At 44.9% G+C, this 26,122-nt stretch overlaps 1 protein-coding gene across 1 annotated transcript in view; it reads left to right on the plus strand.

The window, feature by feature from the left end:
- The window catches only part of LOC133515129 (centriolar coiled-coil protein of 110 kDa-like), a 53,196-nt gene extending 38,561 nt beyond the window's left edge, over positions 1-14,635 (plus strand). The window contains exons 15-16 of the transcript XR_009798965.1: positions 894-1,111; positions 13,196-14,635. The gene's annotated coding sequence lies outside the window, so the exon portion shown is untranslated. The remainder of the gene's footprint in view (positions 1-893; positions 1,112-13,195) is intronic.
- Positions 14,636-26,122: the final 11,487 nt, after the last annotated feature.

A 26,122-nucleotide genomic window follows, 5' to 3' on the forward strand; every position in this document is an offset into this window, starting at 1 on the left:
ACTTCCTCTTTGTCCAGATGGACTCATATGCAAGATACCATTCACAGGAGATCGGAATCAAAACGCATGATTTTTGTACCATGCGAGTTATGTAATGTTATGTTATGTCGTTTTGTTTTTTTTTTTTTTTATTTACACCGTGACAGAAACTGAGGGAGGGGCAGGGAGGGAGATGCCTCAGGGCTATGGCGTGAGTACACTGTTGTTTTTCATGATGTTATCCGGACAGCTGTAAACAATTCCCAGCAGAGACTGCCAAGTGCCGTCTGACATGATGATTGTCATCAAACCTGCGAGATGCCCCACTAACATGTTAGCATTTGATCTTTGAGTTTTGAATCCTAAATCCCCCCCCCCTCCCCCTTACCCATTTTTTTAAATATCAGGGTTAGGGTCAAGGTGAGGCTGTCCACCTCGGTTTGTTGTATGCTTGGCGAGCCCGTTTCTGCCGGGATCTGATGCTATCATCGCCATCACATTCCCTCTTCTTCTTCTTCTTGTCTTTCTGTGTCGGTCACAGCTCGCTGACACTCCGTCACACGCACTGCAGGACGGCTTGACTCGGGTGGTTTGGTGGTCATCCCAAAAATCAAGGCTTGTTGCTCAGGGTTAGGTTAATCTCACACAACTGAACAATTTCTGGTGGTTTTGCTCATGCCGATCTCTGTAATTTTTCAATACAAAACCAATCTTGATCCTAACATTAAACCCCACCCCTAATTTTATCCTTAACCACAACTCGGACCCCAACTCTTTATACGCTGATAATCATATCGTAAAATTTAGAATCCTAAATTTGGGTTCGGGTCGACCTAACTCAATAACGCTAACCTTATCCTTAAACCAAACTTGGTAAATCTTACATATAACCCTTTACCTCTGTATCTTGCCAGGACATCAGTGGAGCAGTGTGAAAGGAACTAGTAGCAAAGACTGATTATTACCCTTCGCATTGCTAAACCCAAAAAGAAGACCCAGGACCCAGGACTACAGACGACAGGCCAGGGAGCAGAAATGCAATCTCAGATTTGAACGGAAAACCAGAAGACTCGGTCCAGAGGACGGAAGGACGGTTTCTTCACATGCCATCGTCATCCCGAGTACCTCGAAGGTAACACTGTAGTACGCGGGCCGTTGTTTGAACTCTCGATTCAAACTGAATGCTTGAATTCTTCGGGGTCTGGCCCGAGTAGCTCGAATGCAGATGTGATTTTGTTTTTCTTTCTCCGCCTGAATTGAAGCGAAAACGGTCGGAGGCTCGTCTTCGTCTGCGGCACATCCTCTCTCGTGGCGAATTGCAGCCAGGAAGGGAATGCGCGGCGGAGGCCCGGCCAAACCATACCGCAAGAAGTTTGGTGGTGTGAGCTTGTGTGTCTTGGAGTGCATCTGTTTCGAAAAGGCACGTGTTTAACGTAATGTTTGTGGGAACATCATGCGTGTTCAGTTTCAACTTATTGAGACCGTCCTTCTTCTCTCTATTTCTTTCATCAAAAGATCTCGAGGCACAAAGTGGTACGACACCTTTCTTCTATGAGCTCAGCCCCGAGCGATGTTTATGTCTGTCAGCGCGAGGCTCAAGCAACGACGCGTCTGCGCACAAACCTTCCATCTGAAATCAATCAGCCATTCAGACACAATTAATATCCACAGCTGGGACACTTTTGAAGACCCTTTTTCATCAAAATGCCCTCGTGAAGCCGGCATGTGCAAAGGCTCATCTGTACTTTATCTGCGCACTTGTGAGTGACGATCTTGGAGCAGGTTTCTTGCAAAGTTCTGACATTCCTCAGCACGTCTGCTTTCCGCCTGCGTCTCGCAGGGAAGGTCGGCGGGTTACTTGTCCGTATGCAACCGCTCTTGTTGCTTTCCTTACTGTCAAAGCGGTGGGGGGGGGAGCATTTGATCTCGCGAGGAGGCTGGACAGGTATGTCGTCTCGCAAGTCCGCTCGGAAAAATGATCGGGCCGCTCGGCGTGCTTGGAGACGGGAGCTTTAAAAATGTTCAAAGAGCAAGAACACTCAACAAGCCTGGAAACAAACGAAACACTTGAAGAGATTATCATGCGCAGGCACGCAACATTGTGGAGCGACCATATGTCAGAGTCCACAAGAACGCTAATCAATGCAAACTGGTCAGCACCAAAAACAGTCCTGTTCCCCCATACATGGACGCACAGTCCATTGCGGAGGAACAATGACTAACTCATAAGACAATACAGACTGCGTGGTTACTCGTAGTTTCATGGATTCCGGAAACATCAGCATGGATACATTCAGTACAGGGTGGTGGTGTGACCATGCAGGAAACTACAGTTATTCCTTAGAGACATTGCGTGGTTCCCCCGGACTATAAACATGGATGCCCCAGAAGTCTAAATGTCGTTAAAACTGAGCAAATTTGGGGAAACGAGTCCTGTGGCTTTCTCGAACAAAAACATGGAAGAACACAACATTGTGGAGTGATTATAGATCCATCTAACAAAAGAATAATCATCATTGAAGACACCATCTCCATTTCACACAATACTTAGTTTCATACTTCATACTTTGCAAGGAACATGTGGCAAATCCCCCCAATTTAAATAATCTGTCAGATTGTTGACCTCCCTTGGTTAGCGACTAAAGTAACCTCATGTCAGCGTGTCAACAATATCATCGGTGAATGGAGGTAATTACTGCTGCTACCTGTTTTTTTTCCTGGTGGGAACAGGCAGGCGTTCTTTTGACTTGTGTGCAGTTTGGACTCTAATGAACGGGACAGACAGAAGTAACCGTCCTTTTCCTAAGCGTTTCTCTCGACTGTTTCCCAGATTAATCCAAGAGACAAACCATCTGGTGTGTCAGGTTAACTAACAAAAGCTGCAAAGAAGGCGGACAAAGACCTGAGAAATGACTTGGCAGCGCCGTTGCGACTCTTTTTAAGCGCCCGAGCAGCTCTTACTCAGTAAGCGCAACACGTGGACATAAATGGGGAACAGCCAGACAACACGGAACAAGCGGGGAGCAGGGAAGGTGTAAGAGATCATGTCATGTGACTGTTAAAATGATAAAGGACGGCGGTGTGAAAGGAAGCGGGGGTTGCGTCGGCGGTTGTCCTTCTTGTGGCTATCGAGGGTGGTAACGCGATACCCCCTCTGTGTTTTGACTTTTGAAGACTAATGGAAGCGCTCCGAGGCCAGACACTTATTCGGCCTCTTTTGGTAGACATAAATAAAGGGCACAAATGCATCACTCTCCCGTGATGCCCTCAGTGCGTCCAACATCTCTCTCTCTCCCTAAGGAAACACAAAAATTGTTTTCCGTTTACTTGGGTTTTAATTCGATGCTGTCATTGATCTCTGAGTACTGAAATCTGCAGATGTAATTCAGGAAATCACAGCAAAAAAACACTTGATTGGACAGACTCACAACACCAGGTGTCTGTTTCTCGTATTCTCGAAGAGGCATTGAAACCAGATGAGGGTTTGTTTCTCTCTCTCTCTCTTCCTGTTTGTTATACTCAGAACTCATTTTCCCTCAAAATTCACCATGAAATGTAAAGAAGTGTTCAATCAACGAGTCAATCAAAATTATGGCATGCAGGCCTTCCAATTGTATTTTTCCACTGCGTTTTCTCACGCTTTTTAGGAAGTCGACAAGGATAAAAACAACAGACAAAAAAAAAGAAAAGAAAAAGATTGGCATTACAGGAACGGTTTTCGTCTCATTTTTGTTCCGTTCCACTTGTCTAATCCAGACAGCACCAAAGGTCCTCGGTCTACGGAGGAGTTCCATTCTCACAGCGGCCACGTAACTCGCCTAGCTCCTCAGGCATCTTAGTCTATCACTCCTCTCCTCACCCTTGTGAGGATAAGTGGCTCAGAAAATGGATGGATATAGAAAAATCCATAGGATTCCTGACCATAGCATTCCGATAAATAACTCTCACTTATCATTAACCAACACTTAGGGAGGTGGAATGTCACGTCGCTAGGTTGCTCTGACCCTGGAAACGGGACAAATGATTACCGGGATGTCCAATAATCAGTCCAATGGTGTAATGTAGTCTTGGTTTTTCCCCTTGATTGATTTCCAGGCTTGCCATCATCTCCTCGATGCCAACAGTGAGAACTTTGGTGCGCTCTCGCCGACACCGCCCGCAACTTCTCGCCACTTTGCACAAGTCAGGTGGCTTCAATCTCCCCCGTCGAGGTGTCATATCGTTCATCTCGAAGCGATAATGTCGCCAACCACACTCCGCAGTGTTGTGGTGCGCCGGAGGAGATAAACCCGGTAGTATCGCGCTTGTGTAGTCTGTGGGCTCGCTGATCGAGCGTGATTTAACGGCTGAGTTGCTATTTGGGGGTCACGTTACACCCATCGTTACCCGGCTTACTCTTCGCCTGAACCCGCCGGCGTGCCGGGTCTTGTGAGGTTTCCATTTAAATTCCCAACTTTAACATCTCTGCCGCTTCCCCCGCCCTTGTCGGCAACTCAGTCTATAAAATCCCGACTACAAAGCTCTATCCGCGGCTTTACCTTTCAATTAACCTCCACACTTTCCAGCCCCTTTCCCGTCTTTTCGTGTGACCTTCTCACCCTTTGCGCTGTTTTTATATCCCGGCCTCCCCCTTTTTCAAACACAGGAAACCTGTGCTGGAAAATCCAGCTTGTGTGTCACGCCGCTTTCAAGTGAGAGCATAAAAGCAGGAAAATAAATATGAGAGAGCCAAAGTAACAGCAGAACAAAGTGGAACAGAACCGGCGGAGCTGCAGCGGCGGCTTCTGGCCGATTTCCGTGTTGATACAGCGGTCGAGGTCCGAGAGGCTTCGGACGCTGACGTTTCAAGAGAGCGCCGGAGATGCATTCGCGTGCCATTGGGGTCTTATTGGACTTCCAGCCTCGTGCGATTGTTGCTTTGATTGCGCTTTGCGGGGTGTAACATTCAGCCCTCCTGAATTTCCTATCTCTCAGCGAGTAATCGGCGGGGAAATCCAAAAGGATTAGCTTGTGCCCACCCAAGGTAACGGTTGAGTGGTTTTGCCGCTTTCAATCCACCAAACACCCCTTGGCTTTTTTTTTTTTTTTTTTTTTAATATCTAAATCCCTGTGCACACCTAATACTGATCTGACCGAATAATCCTGTATCGCTGACACCATCTTTTATCCGTGGATCACTGCCTACCTGCGAAGGAACCAGAGAGCCTAGTGGAAGTAAAAAGTGGCGAGAGGTTGATCTGCTATCTTACCTGTACCCAAGATGTTGTTTTTATTTTGATTTTATTTATTCTAATTTTATTCACGCAAGCACCTTGTGGAGAAGCGCTTGTTATTTCATAATAATGAGATTAAAGGCTTTTGATTAATTGATTGATTGAAGTTGAATAACCCAAATGTTGAGCAATTTGGAGTCGGAGCAAAACCGGGGTAGAAAAATGTCCCCAAAGTCAAACAATTTTGGGGGATCCCAAACTGTCATCTAACAACAGCTCGCATGTTACCTGCCTTGACCTCGTTTTAGCCAGTATCGTAAAAGGAAGGACACTGTCTGTATGCTTTATCTTTTCTTTTGGCTTTTGTTTTTTGTTTTTTTTTTTTTTTTTGTCTTGGCACACTTTTTTTTTTCCTGAAAGGAGAAAACACGAATGTTTTCTGAAAGATTCCAGACTCCAGAAGAAAGTCTAATTCCAAATATAAATGATCTTATTGGGGAATTTTGTTTTGTTCTTTTACAAGTAATGCCAGTGTGGCTAGTAAAATAAAAATAATAAATAGTGAAATGAAACCTTATATCTGCACAATCCTTTTCCCATTGAAGACATTGGCAAAAAAAAAAAAAAAAAAAGAGGAAATTTATGAATGGAAAGAATGTATTCAGTGATCTGCCGTCTTGCTACGTAGTGATCTGTTAGGTCTGCAGTCGATGTGATTGACAGAATGATTGCCCTTTTCCAAACTTCTTTCTACCTGAGCCCACCTTTCCCAATTTGCCAAATCCCCCAAGGATGGATCACAAAGCCTCGGAAGCCTCAGTGATGTTGTTTCCAAACTATGCTCCCCACCCACAAGTGTCGTATTAAGCGATTCAGCTTGTCCAGCGTTGGGGGTTGACTGCTTCAAGATCTCCGTCGCACTTCAAAGTCACGTCAACGTCAGGGAACAACAGGCACGACCCATCCCATCTTGTACACGAGGCAGAACAAGGTCATTCTCGAGCGCCACGTAAAAACCACGACGTTCCCACGGCAGTTAAACCGAGGTCTGGATCGGTTTTTCGGACCGTGGAGCCCGTGTGTTAAACAGCCTGGCCGAGTTGATCCAGAGGACAGGCAGGTTTAGGTGCTTCTGGGGGAGGTAACGTTAGACTTTGCTATAAAGTTGTGGCGGGGACAGCCGAGCGAGGCCGCGTTCCGCCACCGTGTCCGCTTGTTGACAGCTTTACGCTCTCAGTTCTGCACTTTGCGCAAACGGAACAGCCCACGCTTCTCGAAAACACTCCGGTGGTAAACACATTAGGGAAAGGGAAAGCGGGTATTTTCCGATGAGAATTGGAAGCTATTCCGCGTGAGGTTTTGTTTGAGTTGTATCAAATGTCCGACGGTCCTTCCTCAACAGGTGCTGCGCGCTGAATTAAAAACAAGACCTGCGGAGCTCGCGCTTGTGTTCGGCGACCTGTGAACCTCTCGCCTGCGAAAAAACACGGCGCTTGTCTTTCCTCGGCCTGCCTCGCCGCTCGCTCTTAATCACGGAGGAGGAAAACGCTGTCGCTTTGGGGGCTTCGGGCAGAAAAATGTCTTGGGCTGTTTACAAGGTGAAAGGGTCGCTTCACCCGAATTACAAAGAAACACATTATCCCACTCACTCGTGTTTTACAAAATGTTGACATTTTTGTGGGTTCTTTTTACCCCTCCCTCTCCCGATGTTGCATAGCGAGCTAGTGTGTGATGGAATTTTAATGCTGTAAATAAGATCAAAGACATCCATCGATCTATCTATCTATCTATCTGTCTATCTATCTATCTGTCTGTCTGTCTGTCCGTCCGTCCGTCCGTCCGTCCGTGTGTCCGTCCGTCCGTCCGTCCGTCTATCTATCTATCTATCTATCTATCTATCTATCTATCTATCTATCTATCTATCTGTCTATCTGTCTGTCTGTCTGTCTGTCTGTCCGTCCGTCCGTCCGTCCGTCCGTCCGTCCGTCCGTCCGTCCATCCATCCATCTAGATAGATAGATCTTTTGATTGATTGATTCTTTTGATCAACTTAATAGTAACTCAAAGGCACAGTGAAAATTAATTAATTACATTGTTATTCTTTGTGCAATCCATTCTTCCAACCATCCATCCATTTTCTTAGCTGCTTATGCTCACAAGGGTTGCAGGACTGCTGGAACCTATCCCAGCTATCATCGGGCAGTTATTGTTTATTATTATGTTAAATTGTTTTATCCTATTTTAGAAATAGATAATTATTTTATTATATTATTATTACAATAGTAAATATTATTATAACAATTATTATTATTACCTAAATATTTAACACTGTATGAGATTCAGTTAATGAATCTAATATATATATATATATATATATACACCAAATGCATGGCTGAAATTCACCAGACCATTTACACCAACTCTTGTCCCTTTAAATGTACGTTTAAATGGCAACGTCTCATAAAAACACCGTTTTCGTTGCGTGAAAAATGTCCAACACTGTAAAATGCTCAATATTGTCAAACTGAAATCGAAACAAAGTTGTAAAAGCGATCCTGTAATGTGCATGCCAGGCCAGTAGATGGCTACTGCGGAAAGAAATGTAAAATGTGTATATAACACAAGCAACATGATCCAACTGGACACATGTTCAGCATTCAAGTTTTGTTTTCAAAAATATATAACTGTACATTTTCAGGTTCCAAACATCAAGTAAAACAAAATTTTTCAATGGTTATTTTACAATCACAACACATCTTAACGTGTTGGCTGTGTGATAATTATGCACTTTGCTTTGATAATTTTGTCGTAAAAAACATAACGAAACCTAAACAAAATGCCATTGTTTTATCATATAAAGTTGTTGATTTAAAAAAAAAAAAGTCTAACCTCCAATTTGGGTTTATTATAAAAATGGTGGAAAATGCCCCCCCCCCCAACCGTATTAATGTCGAGGTAGTCCCTCATAATCCATGCATTCAAACGAAAAAAAGGGAAGCAATTTGTCTTTCACACTTCACAACTGCAGTTTCTGGCAAAAGGGCAACTGCAAAAGCCATCTTTATACGATGGACATAACTCTCAATGGATGTTTTTTTTTTTTTTTTTTTCTTCACCTCCACTTCTCTTGGAAGACCCTCATTTGACCCGCCGTAAAACTTTATGATAATGGACCATTATTGCCCAGATGTGATTCACTCCGTTGGATGGATGGCCAATTGGCATTTATTCCATAATCTATCTGCAAGAAATGACACTCTTCTATCCGTTTGACATACTGCTTGTCCTCATCAGGGTTCCAGATGAGCTGGACTAGTTTGGTTATGTCTAACTAGTATCAATTAACTACTGTAGGTTCAATGTGCAAACATATTTTGGGGTAGCTGGAGTAATAAAATCTAATCTGATACCAGGAATTTTCTGGACACTTGCCTCATATAAGAGCTAGTTGTAGGTTAACTTTCTGGTGTAGTCAGCGAGTAGTAAAATCCAGAGGTTAGCTTTCTCAAGTAGTGGTAGTAGGAGCTACTAGTTTGCTTTCCTAGTGATACGGCAGTTGCAAAAGCTAGGCGTTAGCATTCCGAGTTTGAGTCTGAATACCAGCAGTAAATTCCCATTGTTAGCTTTCTGGCATAGTTGGCTAGTAGTACAAGCAAACAGTTTACTTTTTGGGATAGTCACCTCCAGGGGTTTGCCATCTTTGTCAATAGGTTCGTAGTAAAAGCTTGTGGTTTACTTTTTGGGGTGGTTAGCTGGTAAATGGTAAATCAATTTCACCCTCAAAGTACTCATAGCATCAGTAGCAACTATGGCTTCAATATCTTGCGTAAGGACACTCCAACATGGTCACAAGGACTCAGGCTTGTACCCACAACCTTCATTTTGCGAGACGACCTACGGCTAACAGCTAATAGTTAGCCTACTTGAGTACTTAGCTCATACTAAAGTTCAGAAGTGTACTTCCAGAGTAAAAGCTATTAGTTAACTTTACGGGGTAGCTGGCCCTTAGTCTAGGTAGCTTTCTGGGGTTGTTAAACGTTAGCAATTAGCTTACTGGTGCTTAACAACCATCCATCCATTTTCTTTGCTGCTTATCCTCACGAGGGTGGCAGGGCTATGGTTACGACAAAACAAACTGAGGAAAAACGTGTGGTGTTCGTCACCGGTCCTCATAGTCCACTGGCCACCATCGGCAATTGTTTTCCTTACCTAATAACCTATGCAACTCCATGGTGAGACTTTGTTTTCATCCATCCATTTTCTTAGCCGCTCATCCTCATAAGGGTCGCGGGAGTGCCGGAGCCTATCCCAGCTGTGAACGGGCAGGAGGCGGGGTACACCCTGAACTGGTTGCCAGCCAATCGCAGGGCGCATGAAGACAGACAACAGCCGCACTCACAATCACACCTATGGGCAATTTAGAGAGTCTAATTAATGTTGCATGTTTTTGGGATGTGGGAGGAAACCGGAGTGCCCACCCAGAGAAAAGCCACGCAGGCACGGGGGGAACATGCAAACTCCACACAGGCGGGTCCGGGATTGAACCCGGGACCTCAGAACTGTGAGGCCAAGGCTTTACCAGCTGACCCACCGTGCCGCCGGTTAACAACCAGTAAAAGCTCAGTTAGGGCATAGCAAAAATTAGTCGCTAGTGTTCTCTGGTTGTTAGCTAATAAATGCTAGGCTATTGGTTAGCTTTTGGAGTTAGTTAACCAGAAGCAAAATTGAAAATTTAGATATGTTTGTTGTTGTCTTGTTTGTTGTGTAGGCTAGTAGTTCTTTTTCTAGGGTAGTTAAGAACTTGTAGTATATTCTATAAACTGACAGTGTAAAATGATGTTTCATTTTTGTGTCTTTTTTGCAACAAAGTTGTTATCATGCACCGAGTTTTGGCATTAGGAGTGGAGAACTTCATTATGAGTCGAGGGAGGTTTGGTCACTCATCTTACAGATATCAACACTTTGGCCAGACGATCGTGCGTGAAAGTGGAAGAGCAAAGCCAGCCAGGAATGTCCATCTCAAGGGCATCTTCTGGATACTTCCCAGCATTGCCACGATTATTGTTACAATGTGCTGGAGTGCAGCCAAAAGCTCGGGGAGGGATGGCGGGGGGGTGGTGAATTTTATTTATGAGCGACAGGAAGACAAAGACAAGAGAATGACAGATCTACGAGGCAGCGGGTCAACGCGGGAAGGGCTTGAAAGAGGGGATGAAGGAGGGCGAGATGACAAATGGCAGGTAAGTGAGACGGAGTGGAGACGACTGTAAGACTGTCAGAGATGATGAGGGAGGAAATAAGTAGAGAACGTATCAGATGGACCGAAGGCGACCAGGCAGAAAGATTTTGTTTGCCTGATACTTTGCCTTCTTGGTCTTGACATTCCTCCGTTCTGAAACTTTTGTTATGCTCACCCATGAGAAAATATTTTGCTCGCGAGTGGCAAGTACGTGGTAGCGAGTAGCAGTCGAACTCTTCACGGTGCTTGTTCTTCTTTAACATTCTAAGCAGACGTAATAAAAGATACAAATCAAGTTTGTTTGCAAAGTTGCTCGGTAACAGCTTCATCGAGCCAAATGGCAGACAACGGAGGAAGTCGAAACCAATCAAAACAATACTGCAAAGAAAAAAAAAAAAGAAAATTGATTGAGGTTGACCAAAAAGTCGTTTTGTCACAAACAATTGGCGAATGCAGCCTACGCCTCTTGACTCAACCTTCTGGACTTTCAAAGCGGCGCTCGGCCGTGCGACGGTATGACCTAATGCAACATCGCGCGTGAGCTTTCAACAGCAGCGCTCCGGGCCCCTGTTGTGGTTGCCGTGTTTGTAGCAACGTCGGCCGTGCTCCCTCGCTGAGGTCTCAGGTGAGCGGTCGACCGAAAAAACAACGAGCCGTGACCTCGCTACGGAGGGTTTCTGAAAGCCGAGCGGAGTTGCTGATTTGGATTTTGTTGGAGTAAACAGCAGTTCTAACTCATTAAGCTCCAAGGAGAGGAGCGCGTCACCGGCCACCTCGGGAGACCGCAAAGAGGCCGCAGAGTCGACGGTGGATTCAGCCGCGACGGGATATGAATCACAATGCTGACACTGCGGAGACGCCCCGTGACTCCTGGCAGCCCGAGAAGGGAGTAATGGCCCGTAATTGGGGATACTTTTTGCGATGTATGATGACATTGTTCATTATTTAAGATTGGCGGCCCTGAACCGTTCTGGACCCGAGAATAGGGACAAATCCAAATCCTCAGACCTCAGGATAATCTTACGATGTAAGATTGTCTGGTGTTAGACACGCTCGGTCGGGAAGGGACAAAATTGAGACCAAAAAAAAAAAAAAAAAAAAAAAACACCCGATTGCCTTTATGTGTGTACGAGGCCTTAAATAATGAACACATTCAATGCGTAAGATCAAAAATAGTTTTGTGGGTGGTGGAAGCCCACGTCTGACCCGAGTCACGACACGGTGAATTGTAACGTGGAATGGAATGTAGCCAATCAAAGAAAAAAGAAAAAAAAGAACATAAAACCGTTTTTTGAGGATATTGGGCCACCTTCGGTCCCCACTCGGGTAAGATTGGAAGGTATCTGGAAGCGCCTGCGGTGAAATATTATCTTTATGTCTGTGATGTCTCTGTCTCAGATTCGCGGAGAACACTGCACAGTGTACGAGGGGACTTATATCTTCATGTGCGGGGTCTGTCTGAGCAAAACGAATCTTTTAGGATTTGTCAAATCCTGACGAGTTTCACGTCTTGGGTGTAGAAGTAAGAGCAGCCCTCTTGTGCTATTAGTGACAGATCAGGTCAGTCAGGCCATGTTTCAAAAAGCAGCGTTCAACAGCCCATGACGTACAGCAGAAACAGGTGTTCTACAACAGTACCTGACTCGACCGTCATTTTTTTTTTCTACCTCTCGTACCTGAAGACCCGCACCCCTATCTGTTACTTCCTTAGTCCTTGAGCCCCTCCCTGACGCCATGCTGGCCCTCATGAACTCGTTTATTGTTGTCGTTTCTAGCTGTGTATGTTCAAATGTTACAATGATGCAGCAATGAGGGTGTACGTTGTTAATCACCGTCTATCAGGTACTTTGGTGACTTTGCATGACATGCCTGCAGATTTTATCCTGCGACGCCACCCCGTAGCATGACGCAGCTGTTCACAGACCGCATACCGGCCATACTTTGTCCTTGTAGTTGACACCAAGCGCTGGCTCGTGGCCCTACGTGTTAACGTGATACAACCTGTATTGTTTTAATTTTGTTTGAGTACACGCCCAAGCATGTCGTAGTACTAAGATATACTGTGATATTATTTCAACACAATATGAAATAGCATAACTATGCCCCAAAATTTGTCAAATGTGAGCTCACGCTAACCAGTTTACTTGCAAGATATTGTGTCTTTTACCACGGGCTAACTACCATGCAAAGCAACTGGAGATTATTTTTGCGCTAGCTAACTTTTACTCTGCGCTAATTAACCCAGAAAGATAATTACTAGCTTTTACGGCGCGCTAACTATCCAAGAAAATCAGCTACAAACTTTGAGATGAGTCCACCAGTAGGTCAACTACTAGCTTTCAGTTCATGTAAATGACCCCAAATAGCTAGCTACTAGGTTTTACAAGTCTAACATCCCACTTTTACGAGGTAACTAGCCCCCAAAAGCTATACTACACACACATTACGCACTTGCTTTCAGCAGCTACCGCAGAAAGCGTTTATAAACCAACTCAGAAAAAAAGCTAACTATGCCCTTTTATTTTGAGCTAACTACCCTAGATAGGTAAGTGCTGGGTTTTACCATGATTTAAATAAAATCACAGAAAGCTAAATGTGGATTTTACTCTAAAATTACTTTACAAAACTACTTGGCATGCCTCACATGGCAACCTAATGAAACCTCTTTTCAGAAAATGGAATGAATGGACGAGAGAACAGAATGTGGCGTCAGCTGCCGGTTATTCGGTGATTTGATTGGGCATCTTTGTGTTTTATCACGCAGGGAGCGAATAAAGAAGTGGAGCAGTGCAGGCACGTCTATCTGGCATCTCCACCAACTCTGCTGCAAGTCACCCAACAATAGCAGGACAGATTTTTACTGAACCGAAGCTGCGACAGGATCTTCAAACGCACTGTCGTCCCTCTTCACGACCACCCTTGTTGGACTCGTAGTCATCACAGGCTCGTGAGCCTCCAGAAGATTTACTCGCCAGGTGCATGTGGTACTGTAAACAGGTAAACTGGACGGAATCACTGGGGATCCATGAACTGATTGAACTACCGTGTCACTAATGTGAAAAAAAAAAATCAATGAATCGTTCGTGCTGATAAATAGGTCTATGACACCTTGGACGGTGAGTGAGATTCTGATAAAGTTTCTAAATTCAGACCTGAGATTGAATGGCAACTGGTCCAGGGTTGAGGCCGCCTCTCGCTTGCAGTCAGTTGGGATTGGCTGAAGTTAGCCATGACATAGAAAAGGACAAGTGCGATAGAAAATAGATGGATGGAGCCAGTGGAAGAAAACTGTACATGCAGAGTGAGGTGAGAAAAATCACAGATGAAACCCAGTTCTGAATTTTGTACATCGCAAAAAGGACGGCATGAGGTCTGGTCAGAGTTAAGGTCATCACGAGCCAAGGTCCTCAGGTTCCGGGGTGCGATCCAAGCACCTTTCTCTGTCATCTGTTATTATTCATAAACCTGTCACCCGCTTTTTCGAAATGAGTCTGTTTTGAAGGGGGAATCCAGTCTGATTCACAAGGGCTGGAGTTACTACCGCTCTGGTAACTAGGCACAGGTCTACTTTTTGAGCCCCGAGGGATTGCAAGCAGACACGAGCATCTATTGTATATTCACACATGGAGGCAACACTTCATCACCAAAACGTTGAATTACATTTGTCAATTCAGCGTACTTGATCTGAATATCGTGTGGTATTGGCATTTTTGTAAATAGTCACGTCATATACGTTAATTGGGTTGTGGAAAACCCTGATGGCTGGACAGACACTGAAGAGATCCAACTAATTGCAAACAAGCGATTTTAAAGTCTGCTGGTCATTGGTTTGTAATCTCGCCTTTTGAATTTAGCAGGATTTACGCTAGTCATCTTTTATGCGCAAACCCTCTGGGGACAATCCGTTCTTCAGCATTTACAAGTTTTGGCCTCGAGTCTGTGACTCGAGAATAATTTTATCATCAAAGCTGTTAATGACTACTTTGTGCATGCTTAATAGAATTTGCTTTAAAAAACGATTTACAGTCGCTTGATGTGTGATGACCGTAACATCCAAATAAAGACAAAGTTAGGATATGATATCCCTTTTCAAATACATGTCTAGAAAACACTGTCTCAAGATTATCATGAAGATGAGTCATCTCCTACCAGTGCGATTTGAAGCACAATCAAGTACCCATTATCCTCGTCCCCTTTCCGCATAATTTATTAAAACGATACGATCAGCTCCTCGAATGAGTGTTTTTTTTTTTCCCAGCTACAGCGCTTGTTTCCTGACTTCTGATTCGCGCCAGCCCCTCCGTCTTTAATCTCCCAGCTGCATTCAAAAGCCGAACTGCACACTTTACGCCAATGGCAAAGCAGCAACAGAAGGTCTACACAGTCGCTGTCCCGGATCAGCGGGTCAAGAGATGAATGCGATCTTTATATCTGCTGCACCAGAGGTGATTTGAAACGCTGCCACGGTATGTCATGGAACCACACTTGGGGACTTTTTAAAACAATGACCGCACCGACAACTCAGGAGTGGTGGGGAGAGGAAAACCTGGATAGTAAAATGGGCCATTGTTTGGATAGAACTCTATTTAAACCTTGTATTAGATTTAGCGGAAGACAGTTTGTCATCAGCCCCTTAGCATGGGTCTCCTCGAGGATACAAAGAGTTGTGTGTGCCTGTGCCCAAACTCTGTTTGCTTCAGCGTTATATTATACTCTTTGAGGGGCTGAGACCAAGTCAAGACCAAGACTGTGGTTGAAGCTAAATCAGATCCAAGACAGAAGGGTGAAACTGAGTCAAAACCAATACTTTGCATGAAGACCAAGTCCAGACTGAGACCAAGACTTTTAAGAGATCCGATCAAGTCAAGACCGAGAGCTTGAATTGAAGCAAAGTCAAGACCAATACTTTGAGGTGAGACCAAGTAAAGAGCAAGACCTTTACGACTCGAGATCAAGTCAAGTCCAGGACTGAGGACGATGTCAAAGCCAAGATTTTGCGTTGAGATCAAATCAAGAACGAAGCAGTTTTGGTTTTGAGAATCCCAATTCCTCAACGTTTGAGTCCAAGACACGCCCGAATCAGATTTCGGTGGATTCCGAGACGCCACCAAAAGTCATCCAAGTTATTGCGAGAACGACAACTCGTCTACACTTTGATGCTGTGGTCTGTTTTCATGGCTTCAGTCTGCTCTCGAATTAAAGTCGTACGTATACTTACTGTGGCCAACAGCCACATGCCGAAAGGATTTAGGCGACGTCTCGAGACCCAAGACCAATCTAGAGTATTACAGCAATACTCCGCAGTCTCCACTTGGCTGCAAGGGTCTTTATTCTTGCTGCTCTCGGTCTCGTCTTGGCTAAAAGTCAACTCCTGAGCATGGCCACGTGCCAAAAAGTAAGTACAAGCGACCATCGTTCTCTGGTGTTGTTGTTCCCGAGGTTTCTTGCTCCAACAGATGCGTTTAATGCTGCGCGGTTTCCTGCGGTACTATTTTGAAATGGAAACTTGCGTGTCCCAAACATAACCCAATTGTTGTTGGGCCCACTAACCGGTAAAAATAAGTCCCAAATTGGGAATTTGCAATGTTATTCTTGGTTTAATCAAAGGAGCGCAGTTACAAAGAAGGCCCTTGTTCAGGCATTTCTGGCTTCGGGATGATTTCAGCGAGTTACCCCAAACTGTTTATTTTACTCCAACTTCCTGTTTTTTTCCTATCACACATCATCCAAAAGCTCTTTCTCACTTCCTGCCCGCAGGACTGCAGGTAAACCAAAATATTACGTCAGTGAGGAACTAACGGCCCTGAAGGGTGGTTTAACCGTGGGAGAGGGAGTTAATTACTCAAGTTGATTCACTCGCTAATGACCGCTACACTTCTGCGGGGATTTTTTTTTAATGGGATTCAGAAGTCCGCATGAGAGCGAGCGCAATCTGTTTTTCATGGCAATTTGAGCGGTTATAGGTGACGCTGTTGCGCACGGCGGCAAAGGCGCCTGTTTTTACTTGGGCTCGCGGGGTGATCTCATTTGAGGCGAGGTAATAAAATCATAATGAAGTGATTAGCTCTGAGGGAACGTAGGGGTGTGTGTGGGGGTGGGGGGCACGACATTATCACCTCCGTTTTGTGTTGCTTAGAACACAGACAGAAGCTCTTTTCTCATCAACGTCACACCTTTTTTTTTTTTTTTTTAAATTGCGGTCATAAACTGCCATTGTCGTGCCAATTAAACTTGAGGGAATGAAGCATTTCGCCGATGTTTGCACCTAGACTGTGTTACGAATGTGCAGAAAAAAAAATACAGAAAGTGAATGTTTTCTTCTTTAATATCCAGTAGAGTTATTCCTGAAGAAATTACTTTTGCAGCTGTAAAATTCCAAATAATTTTCTGTAGAAAGAGACGCATTTACACAAATGTTGTGTACTGTCTGTTTAATGTTGTTTTTGTTCTATTTATTTTGTTTTAAAACTATTTACCGTATATATTTATTCCTTTTATCTATCTTTAGAGTCTTCATGAATAAGTTTTGCCATGTCTCCAGGTATATTTTTATTTTGCAGAGTTTTATAGTGTCCATTTTGTATCTCATTTTAAAAATTTAGGATTATTTCCTGCATTCTTTTTTGTTTAAATGTAATTTTTAAAAATATAAAACATCTGAGTGTATATTTTCTAGTCCATTTAAAAAAAACATTTATTATTTTATTTTACTTTATTTAATTTCATGTTTTTCAGTTTTCCCCTCCAACACAGCCACATTTAAAAAAAAAAAAAAAGAAAAAAGAAATGCGCTTGATATAATTATTTCAATTTTTTAAAATTGTGAAAAGTTTATTTTGGATTCATTTCAGTGATCACCTAATCTTTGTCCCCGACTCATTGAAGAACCAGCCCTGAATTCCAAATATGTTGGGGCGGGTGGATATCAAACCCGGTTGGTACCACAGTGAGTCACCGGCAGGCATCCTTAAAGACGCGGCGTCCGACAGAAGCTGTCAGTGAGTTAACGTTTAGCTGTCACGTCGTGTAGAAAGTCGGCCTTTCCCAAAGAAGCGCCTGTGTAAATATTTCTTTGCATCTATAGTGTTGAAAGATGGATAAGTGTGTTGGGTGTTGAAATAATTGCCTCCTATTGTACTAATGTCAAAAAATGTGGTACACTACATTGCATACAGGCACGAGTTGTTCACATGGTCACAAAATGGTCACCCCGTGAACTGTTTTTCAAATTAATATTAAAAAAAAAAAACATTTTATTCTTCCAAATTGGCATGAAAGTATTAAAAAAAATGTTCACAGACAATTTGAAGTAATGGTACTATTTTACTGTACCTGCAATTCATGAGTGAAATAATTTTTTTTTTTAACTTTTGTGTCTTAGCGGTTAACCAGGCAAAGGTAAGGTCAAACGTGTCATGATCCTGCCGCTTCAGCACGAGCTGTGCGGCTGCGCTAAGTGGGAGGCACACACCTGCGACTCATGCGGGCGGATCATCCCCTGTGTATAGCTAGGACCCGGTGACGACTGGTCCTCCGCCAGTTCGTTGAGCTTTATGTCCCGTTCCAGCACTCTCGTACTCCCGATTGATCCTGTGTGTACCGACCTTCGTCCGTTCTCCGACCAACCTTGTAAGCCTTGACTCCTTGATCGTTCTGCCTGCGTTGATTGTTTCCCCGTGTACCGACTCCTGCCTGTCCGCTCATCTGTTCTCTTCGCCCGACGTCACAACTACCGCTGCTGCACCGGACTGCCTGCTCGATCCCCGACCTCTGCATACAATAAACGTGTCTCTTCTTGAACTACCTTGCGTCTCCCGAGTTCCTGCATTTGGGTCCTACTCTCGTTTCCGATGGGACGTGACAAAATGTAAAAATGAGTTAATCACATTTATATACAAGTAAAATTTTAACATTCCTAAGAGTCATACAGGTACAAACATGTAGGTTAAAAAAAAAAAGTTGAAACTAATTCAGTTGCAGATATCTGCTATGTGAATTACGGATATCACCAGCTGAATTGTAGCTATCAATAACTCGATTTTGAGAGAACTACCATCTGATTTTCTCATTCAGTCAGTCATGAAGTACATCCTTTGCTGAGGCTTTTTGAGGAAGAAGTTGATGTTGGTCTCCCACTTCAGGTCCTGAGAGACTGTAATTCCTAGGAACTTGGCTTCAACGGTTCAAACAGGAGTTGGACAGCCTGAAGGGCAGCAGTGGTGACGGATGTTTCCTGAAATCCACAATCATCGCTACGGTTTTGATTGTTTGCCTCCATCCAGGTTGTGTCGGGAGCACCACAGACTTCTTTTCGGTACACAAATTGTTCACCGTCGCTGATGAGACCGATGGCTGCGGTATCGCCTGCAGTTGAGGTGCAGTCGTTCGTGCCAAGAGAGAAAAGCAACGGGGAGAGGACACATCCTTGGGGTGCCCCGGTGCTAATGGTGGGTGAGGATGAGCTGGAGTCCCCCAGCCCCACATGGTGTTTTCCTGCCCAGCAGGAAGCTGTGAATCCATGGCAGAAAGCAGGCCAGACATTGAGCTGGAGACAAGTTCAGGATTGATGGTGTTAAAACCAGATCTTAAGTCCACAAACAGGATTCTCACATGGGTCTCCGCGCTGTTGATGTGTTCTGGGATGAAGTGGAGTCTCACGTTAACTATCCTGATTGTCCTCGGTAAGCAAACTGCAGCGGGTCCAGAAGGGGTCCTGTGATGCTCAAAGGACTGCGTGACCACAGATGTCAGGACCCGCAAATTTGGGATCGCGGGTCCATTGGGGACTGGGATGATGGTGCAGTGTCGGAAACAGGACGGTACTTCACACAGTTCCAGAGATCCATTGAAGATCTGTGTGATAACTAGAAGGAGCTCGAGGCACGACGGGGAACGCAAGGTCTGCACGTCACTTTTCAGATGTCCGAGAATCCATTTTAATACCTGTAACCGATATCGTTGTTGTTTCAACTCGTCATAATTGCTTGTTGATGGCACAAATGAAAATTCCGACTCGTCAAACTGTAACGTCCAAAACTCGCTGTTGAGATCTACAATGTTAATAATCAAATTTATCTTTCTAACCCTCTCGCCAAACAACCCTTGCTGTGGAAGACATCGGCTTGACATCACAAAGCTTGCCGTCGGAGCCGTCCGGCCACGCCTGGCCCTCGAACCCGCAACCTCTTTTGAAGTCTCCGAGGAGTGAGGTATTACGAACGGCTCATGCTGGCATCCGTTACGCTCACTTTTTCTCAAAGTGACTTGTAAAAAAGTCCGATTTCTACTAATTCCAGTGCTCTGCTTTTCGTACCAAATCTTACTACAGTATTAATTTTGAATATGCCCCCAGGCCAAATGCATACTTTTGGTTTTTTTTTTTGTTTTTTTATAAAATAGCTGCATAATCAATGATTAGAGGTGGCCGGCTAAGCGACGACGCAATGTTTTGAGTGTTTGATTAGCACGTGTGAGCGAGTTTAAATTAGGAAGGAGGAGTGAAAGGAATTCCTGGACGCTGAGCACATCTTCTGTTTGGCCTTCCTTTTTTTTTTTTTTTTTTTTTTCCGGGGGCCAAAGGTGTCGGTCATGTAACGTTGCGTTGGTGCACAGTGGCCCACAGTGATTTCCACTAGTCCCGATAATCAGCGCGTCATTTGAAAATAGCAGGTGTTCACACACTTCTTCGCTCATGGAAAGCTACATGCATTGAGGCGGGCGGGGGTGGCGGATGGGGGGGGGGGGGGTCATCGGCATGAAGCCGAATAAACCGCAGTCGAAAGTGGCACGCAGGTCACTGAGTTTGCCGACCGCCGCCGCGCCTGTTTCTCATCCGGCGACAAAACGTTGTGCCAGGCGACTTCCAGAGGCGCTGGAAGCAGTTATCCCGTTTGCCGTTATTAACTTTTGGTGAAAGTCACGGCGGAGACATTCAGGTCAGGAATGAAAACCGCCAGATTTAAAGCGCTCGGGTTTAGCGGTGTGGGGGGGGGGGGGGGGGGGGGTTAGGTGCACGTGTGGGCAATGACATCATGTCGAAAAGTGAAGAAGAAGTTTGAAAAAAAAGTTTTATTGCGAGATTGAGTGAAGTGTCTTTCTTCCTACTCCCATAACAAAGGGAATTACCGCTCGACGTAATACTATTTGTCTTCTTCAACACATGTCCTAGTGGGAATCTCCCTCCCGCCTTTGTTATTTTTTAGAAAAATCAAGGGTGAAGGCAGAAAAATTGACTGTTACAGCTTTGGTGGAATTGTTTTGTGGTGTCAACACAGTTTTGTGAAGCTGTATTCCAAGGATCTGCTCTCTTTGTGTGTAGCATCTCCCGTGGCTCAGACACGTAGAAGTTTGATTTCTATCGTCCAATCATCTGTTAGTCACCAAATTAATGTAATAATCTAATCTGTCTGAGGCCTTCACAATCGGTCGTGCTTGCCCATGTAACCGAAAATATACGAGCAATAGGACCATTTCTTCAACTGATCACCTTTCAAATGTGCTGCTGATAACCTCAGTGAAACACAATCGCAATCCGCAGACAATGATATTACACGTTTCTCCTTTATCGATACTTTCTACAACCACGACGTGGTCGTGGTGGTCATAGGACAGCGGTGCTCAATGCGTCGATTGCGGGACGGCGTGCCAAAAAAACAAAAAACAAAGGTGTGCCGTGGGACGTTATCCAATTTTATGTAATTGCTAAAAAAACACACATTTATTTCCAAGAAATAATGTATCTTTATTCATCTATTTATGCCAGTGAGGCACAATGATAGACAGAACAAAAAAAAAATCCTCTTCTATGAGATGGCAGGAAGTACATACAGTAAAAGGTTGGAAGTCACTGCTCTAAACTGCGCTCGTGCACAATTGTGCACCGCCGATGCAGTCTCTTCGCAGATATTCTGCGTTGCGTGCAAAAATATAAATAATCCAATGCAAATTGAAAGTATAACATATTCTATTCAGTTTGTGGCATTTTGCATTGTGATTCAATGAGTGAGGGATGACTGGTTGTTCCATCCAATGGCGCAATTCACATATTACTGTAAAAAGTGAAAGGTAGAAGCCGCTGGTTTCTTTTAGGCAGCACACGGAACTTTCTCGAACAACCGCCGCTGGTCCGCCACACTCTTTTTCCTAGTTTACCTTACACCCCCCATCTGCTCTTAAAGATGTACACTCACAATTACAAATGTTACAGTACTTACGCAGCCCATTACGCAGTGTTTTTTTAAGTTAGCAACACAGTCTGGGCAACGTAGAGCAAAGACGAGCTAGACATGCTCCTTATGTTTACTTTTGTTAAAAAAGAAATGCTGTTGTTTTACGATGCAATGGCTGTCAGCGTTTGTGAACAATCGAAGAACAAGTGGTTGAACTGGACGAGATTTTCTCTTCAGCGAGTGGGAAAGGTCTGGTCTGAAACCAAAGTAGAAAGTGCAGGATGAGATGGTGTATCATTTGAAAATTCCACCTTGACACAGCCTGATCCAGGATGAAAGCACAGACAATACAGTGCACAAAAAGCTAATTGTCGGTGTAGATCTTGGGGTAAAAAGGTCTGTGCACCCCTGTTATAAGGGGTGCAAAAAGCCCCCAGTGAAAGGCAAGGCATCAAACGGACGGCCCGCCACTGGAAAAAAATGCAGGCGTGCAACAACGTCAAACTCTCAAGAGGTTAAACAGCAGAGTGCTGCAAACAAAGGTAGTACAGTAGTTGAAGGTGGATGAAGAGTTTGTCAAACAGATGTCCTCCAACAGGGACCCTCATGTGGCTTCAAAAGCCCCCCCCCCCACAAAAAAGGGATTTGCTCGAGAACAAACGCGCCGCTGTGAAGTCCGAGATCCGACAACGTCGACGGCCTGTCAGAGATCCCCTCGCCGTCATTCCTCCCCCGCTGTCGTGACCTCCCCGCCGAAGCCGCCTTCCGCCCCGGCAAAGCCGCTCGCGTGGAGGCGGCCGTTATCGCTGGCGACATCTTATCCGAAGCGCACAAGTGCGTTTTTTTTAAAAACATATTTATTTTACAGGAAGCCCCGGGTCCATTCAACATCCTTGATTTGAGTCAGGAACCCGTTGGACAACACCGGTGGACGCATTTCCATTTTTCCAGCCTCTTAAATTTTATTTTGAGAAATTCATATTGACAGCTTCATAATTGCAGTCACCTAGCTTGTAGGCGTGCCTGGAAATTGTTCCTGTTCTTCTCTGGAGAAGAGGTCATGTTTCTCCTGTGTTTGCATCCTTTGCCTTCACAATCCTTTGGCATATTAATCATGGATCAACACAACATATTTAAATTGCCACAATTCAGATATGAGTCATAAACGGGGGGGAAAAAATAGATTGTATTGACCTCAAAATTCGTCGATCGGTGACGTATACGTGCCCCCGAATAAGTATATTTAAAAAAACACTCTTTGTAAATCTCAAATAAATTGAAAGAACAGACCTTGAAATATGATTTTAATGCGCTACATTTGAGGTTTGTCCATCATTAAGTGGACCCACTGGAGTAACGCTGAGGTTACCCACATTCAAATCAATAGCGGCAAAGAGTTAGCCCAAGCCGTGTAAACGTTAATTTTTAGTATTTTTATTATTTATGTGTTTCCTTCTGTGTTGGCATTGCCCGGTGTTGACACTTGCGGCGCGATCCAAGGGCAATTTGGGCATCTGCACATGTTATTACAGCACTATAAACACTTCCGTACCGGGTATGTCTCACTTGAAATGCAGCATACACCCGCAAATGGTGTAAACATTAAATCAAATTGCACATTGGATTTTAAACTCAAAGTCCAAACTAGGATTAGGACTAGAACTAGGCCAGGTAATAGTAACTAAGTAAGTGCCAAATGACTGCTGATGTCATCAAAGGCACACAAGTTTTTGCGAGGTTTTTGGAAACTCATTCCGGTGTCATGACCCTGCCGGTCCCTGTCCTGGCCGAACCGGTCTGTCGTTCTGTCACGACCGGAACACGGGGTTGGACCCAAATGGAGACGTAGAGGCAGTTCGGGAAACGTATTTATTCAGTCCAGTGCCGGGGATCAGGCAGGCGGTCAAGTGGAGCAGCAGTGACAAGGACGTCAGGCGTAGGAGGTCAGTGGGCAGGCAGGGGTCTACACGGAAGATCGGGGACGGGGTTACGAGAGTGCGGGAACGAGGCGTGAAGCAACGATCTGGCAAAGGCCAGACCGTACGTGTGGTTCTATGTAAGGAGCAGGAGGAGCAGGTGTGGGGCTCCGCTGATTGCGGCAGGTGCGTGCCGCATCACAGACCGGTACAGCCAGGACTGGGACCGGCAGGGCCGTGACACCCGGTGACCTAAGTGCCTCACTGGGCGCAGTTTTAGCCACACCCAAAAATATCAGCAAAACTGATGAAAAAAAAACATTTAACCTTCTATCTCCGCACTTCCTTACCACGCAGTTACCACTCATTCACCCGAAAAGTTTTGAACAATCATCTTCAAATGTGTATAATGTATTTGGGAACAGATCTCTGACTTCACTTGACACGGTCTGTCAGAACTAAATGAACTCATTCTGTACCAGAGAAAAACAAGCGGTCACTCCACCCATGCCATGTCGACTATATTGTTTCTGCCATGGTAAACAGATCCCGTTCCAAAATCCAGCGGGGTTCCTTACACCCTCTTGGAAATCGTCCTGGTAATTATGCAGTCAAGCATACAAAGCAACCGGCGCAGGTGGAAAACATGACCAAAAAGGACCGAGCAATAGTTTGTCGGCTGAAGTTGTGGAAACGCCGGCAAAGCTTCCAACGGGGCACCGGAACAATCCCCCGCCACGTTTTGACAATCAACAAAAGCAAACGGGATCGTCGGGCAGCGATCGTGTTAGTAGGCCGCGAAGCCAAAACGGTGCGGGGAGCATTAGCGAGCGCGTCAAAACATCCGCGAAGATCTGTACGGCTGTCCTCATAATTTAAGATACGACTGCAGTTTTCATATTACAAATGTGTCACGCCACTTTCTGTGAGAATTGAGTAGGAGTTTGTCGAGAAATTACTGCACTGTAATTAGTCGAAAATTGCTGTATTTTGGGGCTTACATCAAATGTCAAAACCTGCCCTGACTGCTTAACCGCTGAAAAAAATAATCCCGTTGTACACACAACAAGAGTTAGTGGCGCAGTCATGGCCGTTGGCAACCTACTGTATATACTGTATGTAAATTCAGAATTGTCAAACTGCTACAAAGTCCACTCCACTTTACACACCGAAGCGTAAAATACTACGTTGTTAGCATCTTACCGAAAAGCAGACCAACTAAATTAGACACTTTAATTTTTGCCAGTTTAAAAATTTAGCTGTCATACGTAGTTGCCATATAGAGACTGCAGTGTACAGCGGACCAAGTAGCGAGCCCTGGGGCACACCACTGGGAATTTGAATGAACTGTGAACCTGAGATGGAACCCGCTTGAGGACGAATCATTAGTCCATCCGAGGATAGCCGTTTCTTCTTCGGTTTAGCCCAATTAGATTGTTTGTAACACTCGGTAAACATCCCGGTTGCGAACGTTCCTCACTGATGATCGGTCGTCGGGCACTTTTGAGTGTCCAGGTGTGTCGGCCCCCTGCCAACCGGCGTGAGGTCAACGCGGAGATGCCCTCCGGAGTTAGACGGGGGGTTGCGTGTGTTAGCGGCGACCCACCGGCGCCGCAACAACAAAACACCGTTTGGTATATTCCGTCCGCTCGATCAAGGGAGGATTCTCCCGACAGGAAAGAGCAAATGAGAGCCAGGTCGGCTGCTTCTATTCCTCCTTTCACGGTGGCAGGGATCAAAGTAAACAGCGATAATGGTTCCGGCGCAGTTAATAATACCGCCGCCCGACCCGAGAATGTTGGCCCGGCCTGGCTACTCCCGACCTCACACACATAACTGTACGAACGCACACACTCCTCATTCCACCAGCGAAAGCAGTGACACATCGCAAGCTTTGCTGCTTTCTTCCCACAAACCAAACACTTCATTCTAATTGTAACACTCCTGATTTATTTGATGTGTAAAGGGAAAAAAAAAAAAAAAAGGCTTTCCTAGCTGCGTTCCCACTGGAAAACAGCCCCCCCCCCGCCCCCACCCCTCAAAACCACCACACACACACACACACACACGCATAGACTTTCTAATTACAACACAACAGTCTTGCGGGCCCATTAGAACCTAAATTATCTCCTTTCACAGACATTGACTCTCAGCATTTCCTTTCCCTCCCGCCTTCGTCACCCGCTTAACAATACGGGACCTTTAAGGCCTCCAAAGGCTGCACAATATGGACTAAATGTTGACTTAGCCAGTCCGTCGGGTCAATCAGGGGTTAAAGTCGACCGCTTAGATCCCGAGGAATTACGGGTTTTCATTTTACTAAGACAATTTGAATAGTTGTATGCTTCCAAATTTGTGGGAACTGTTTGGGGGAGGAAGACCGTTTTCTGTTTCCAGAGCTGAGAACCCGACCCATAAAGGCTTGGATGAGTTTGGTTTGGAAGAACTTGAGAGTCCTGAATTTTAACCCCCATCAAGCACCTTCTGGAAGGGACTGGAACGAAGATTGCAAGCGTGGCCGTCTCACTAAAGTTCCAGAAGATGAAGTCCAAATTCTCAGTCCTCCCAGAAGTTGGCAAAGATCTGACACTGCAACTGTTAAAGGGA

Source organism: Syngnathoides biaculeatus, chromosome 16 (genome assembly GCF_019802595.1).
Source record: "Syngnathoides biaculeatus isolate LvHL_M chromosome 16, ASM1980259v1, whole genome shotgun sequence".
In the NCBI taxonomy this organism is placed as follows: Eukaryota; Metazoa; Chordata; class Actinopteri; order Syngnathiformes; family Syngnathidae; genus Syngnathoides; species Syngnathoides biaculeatus.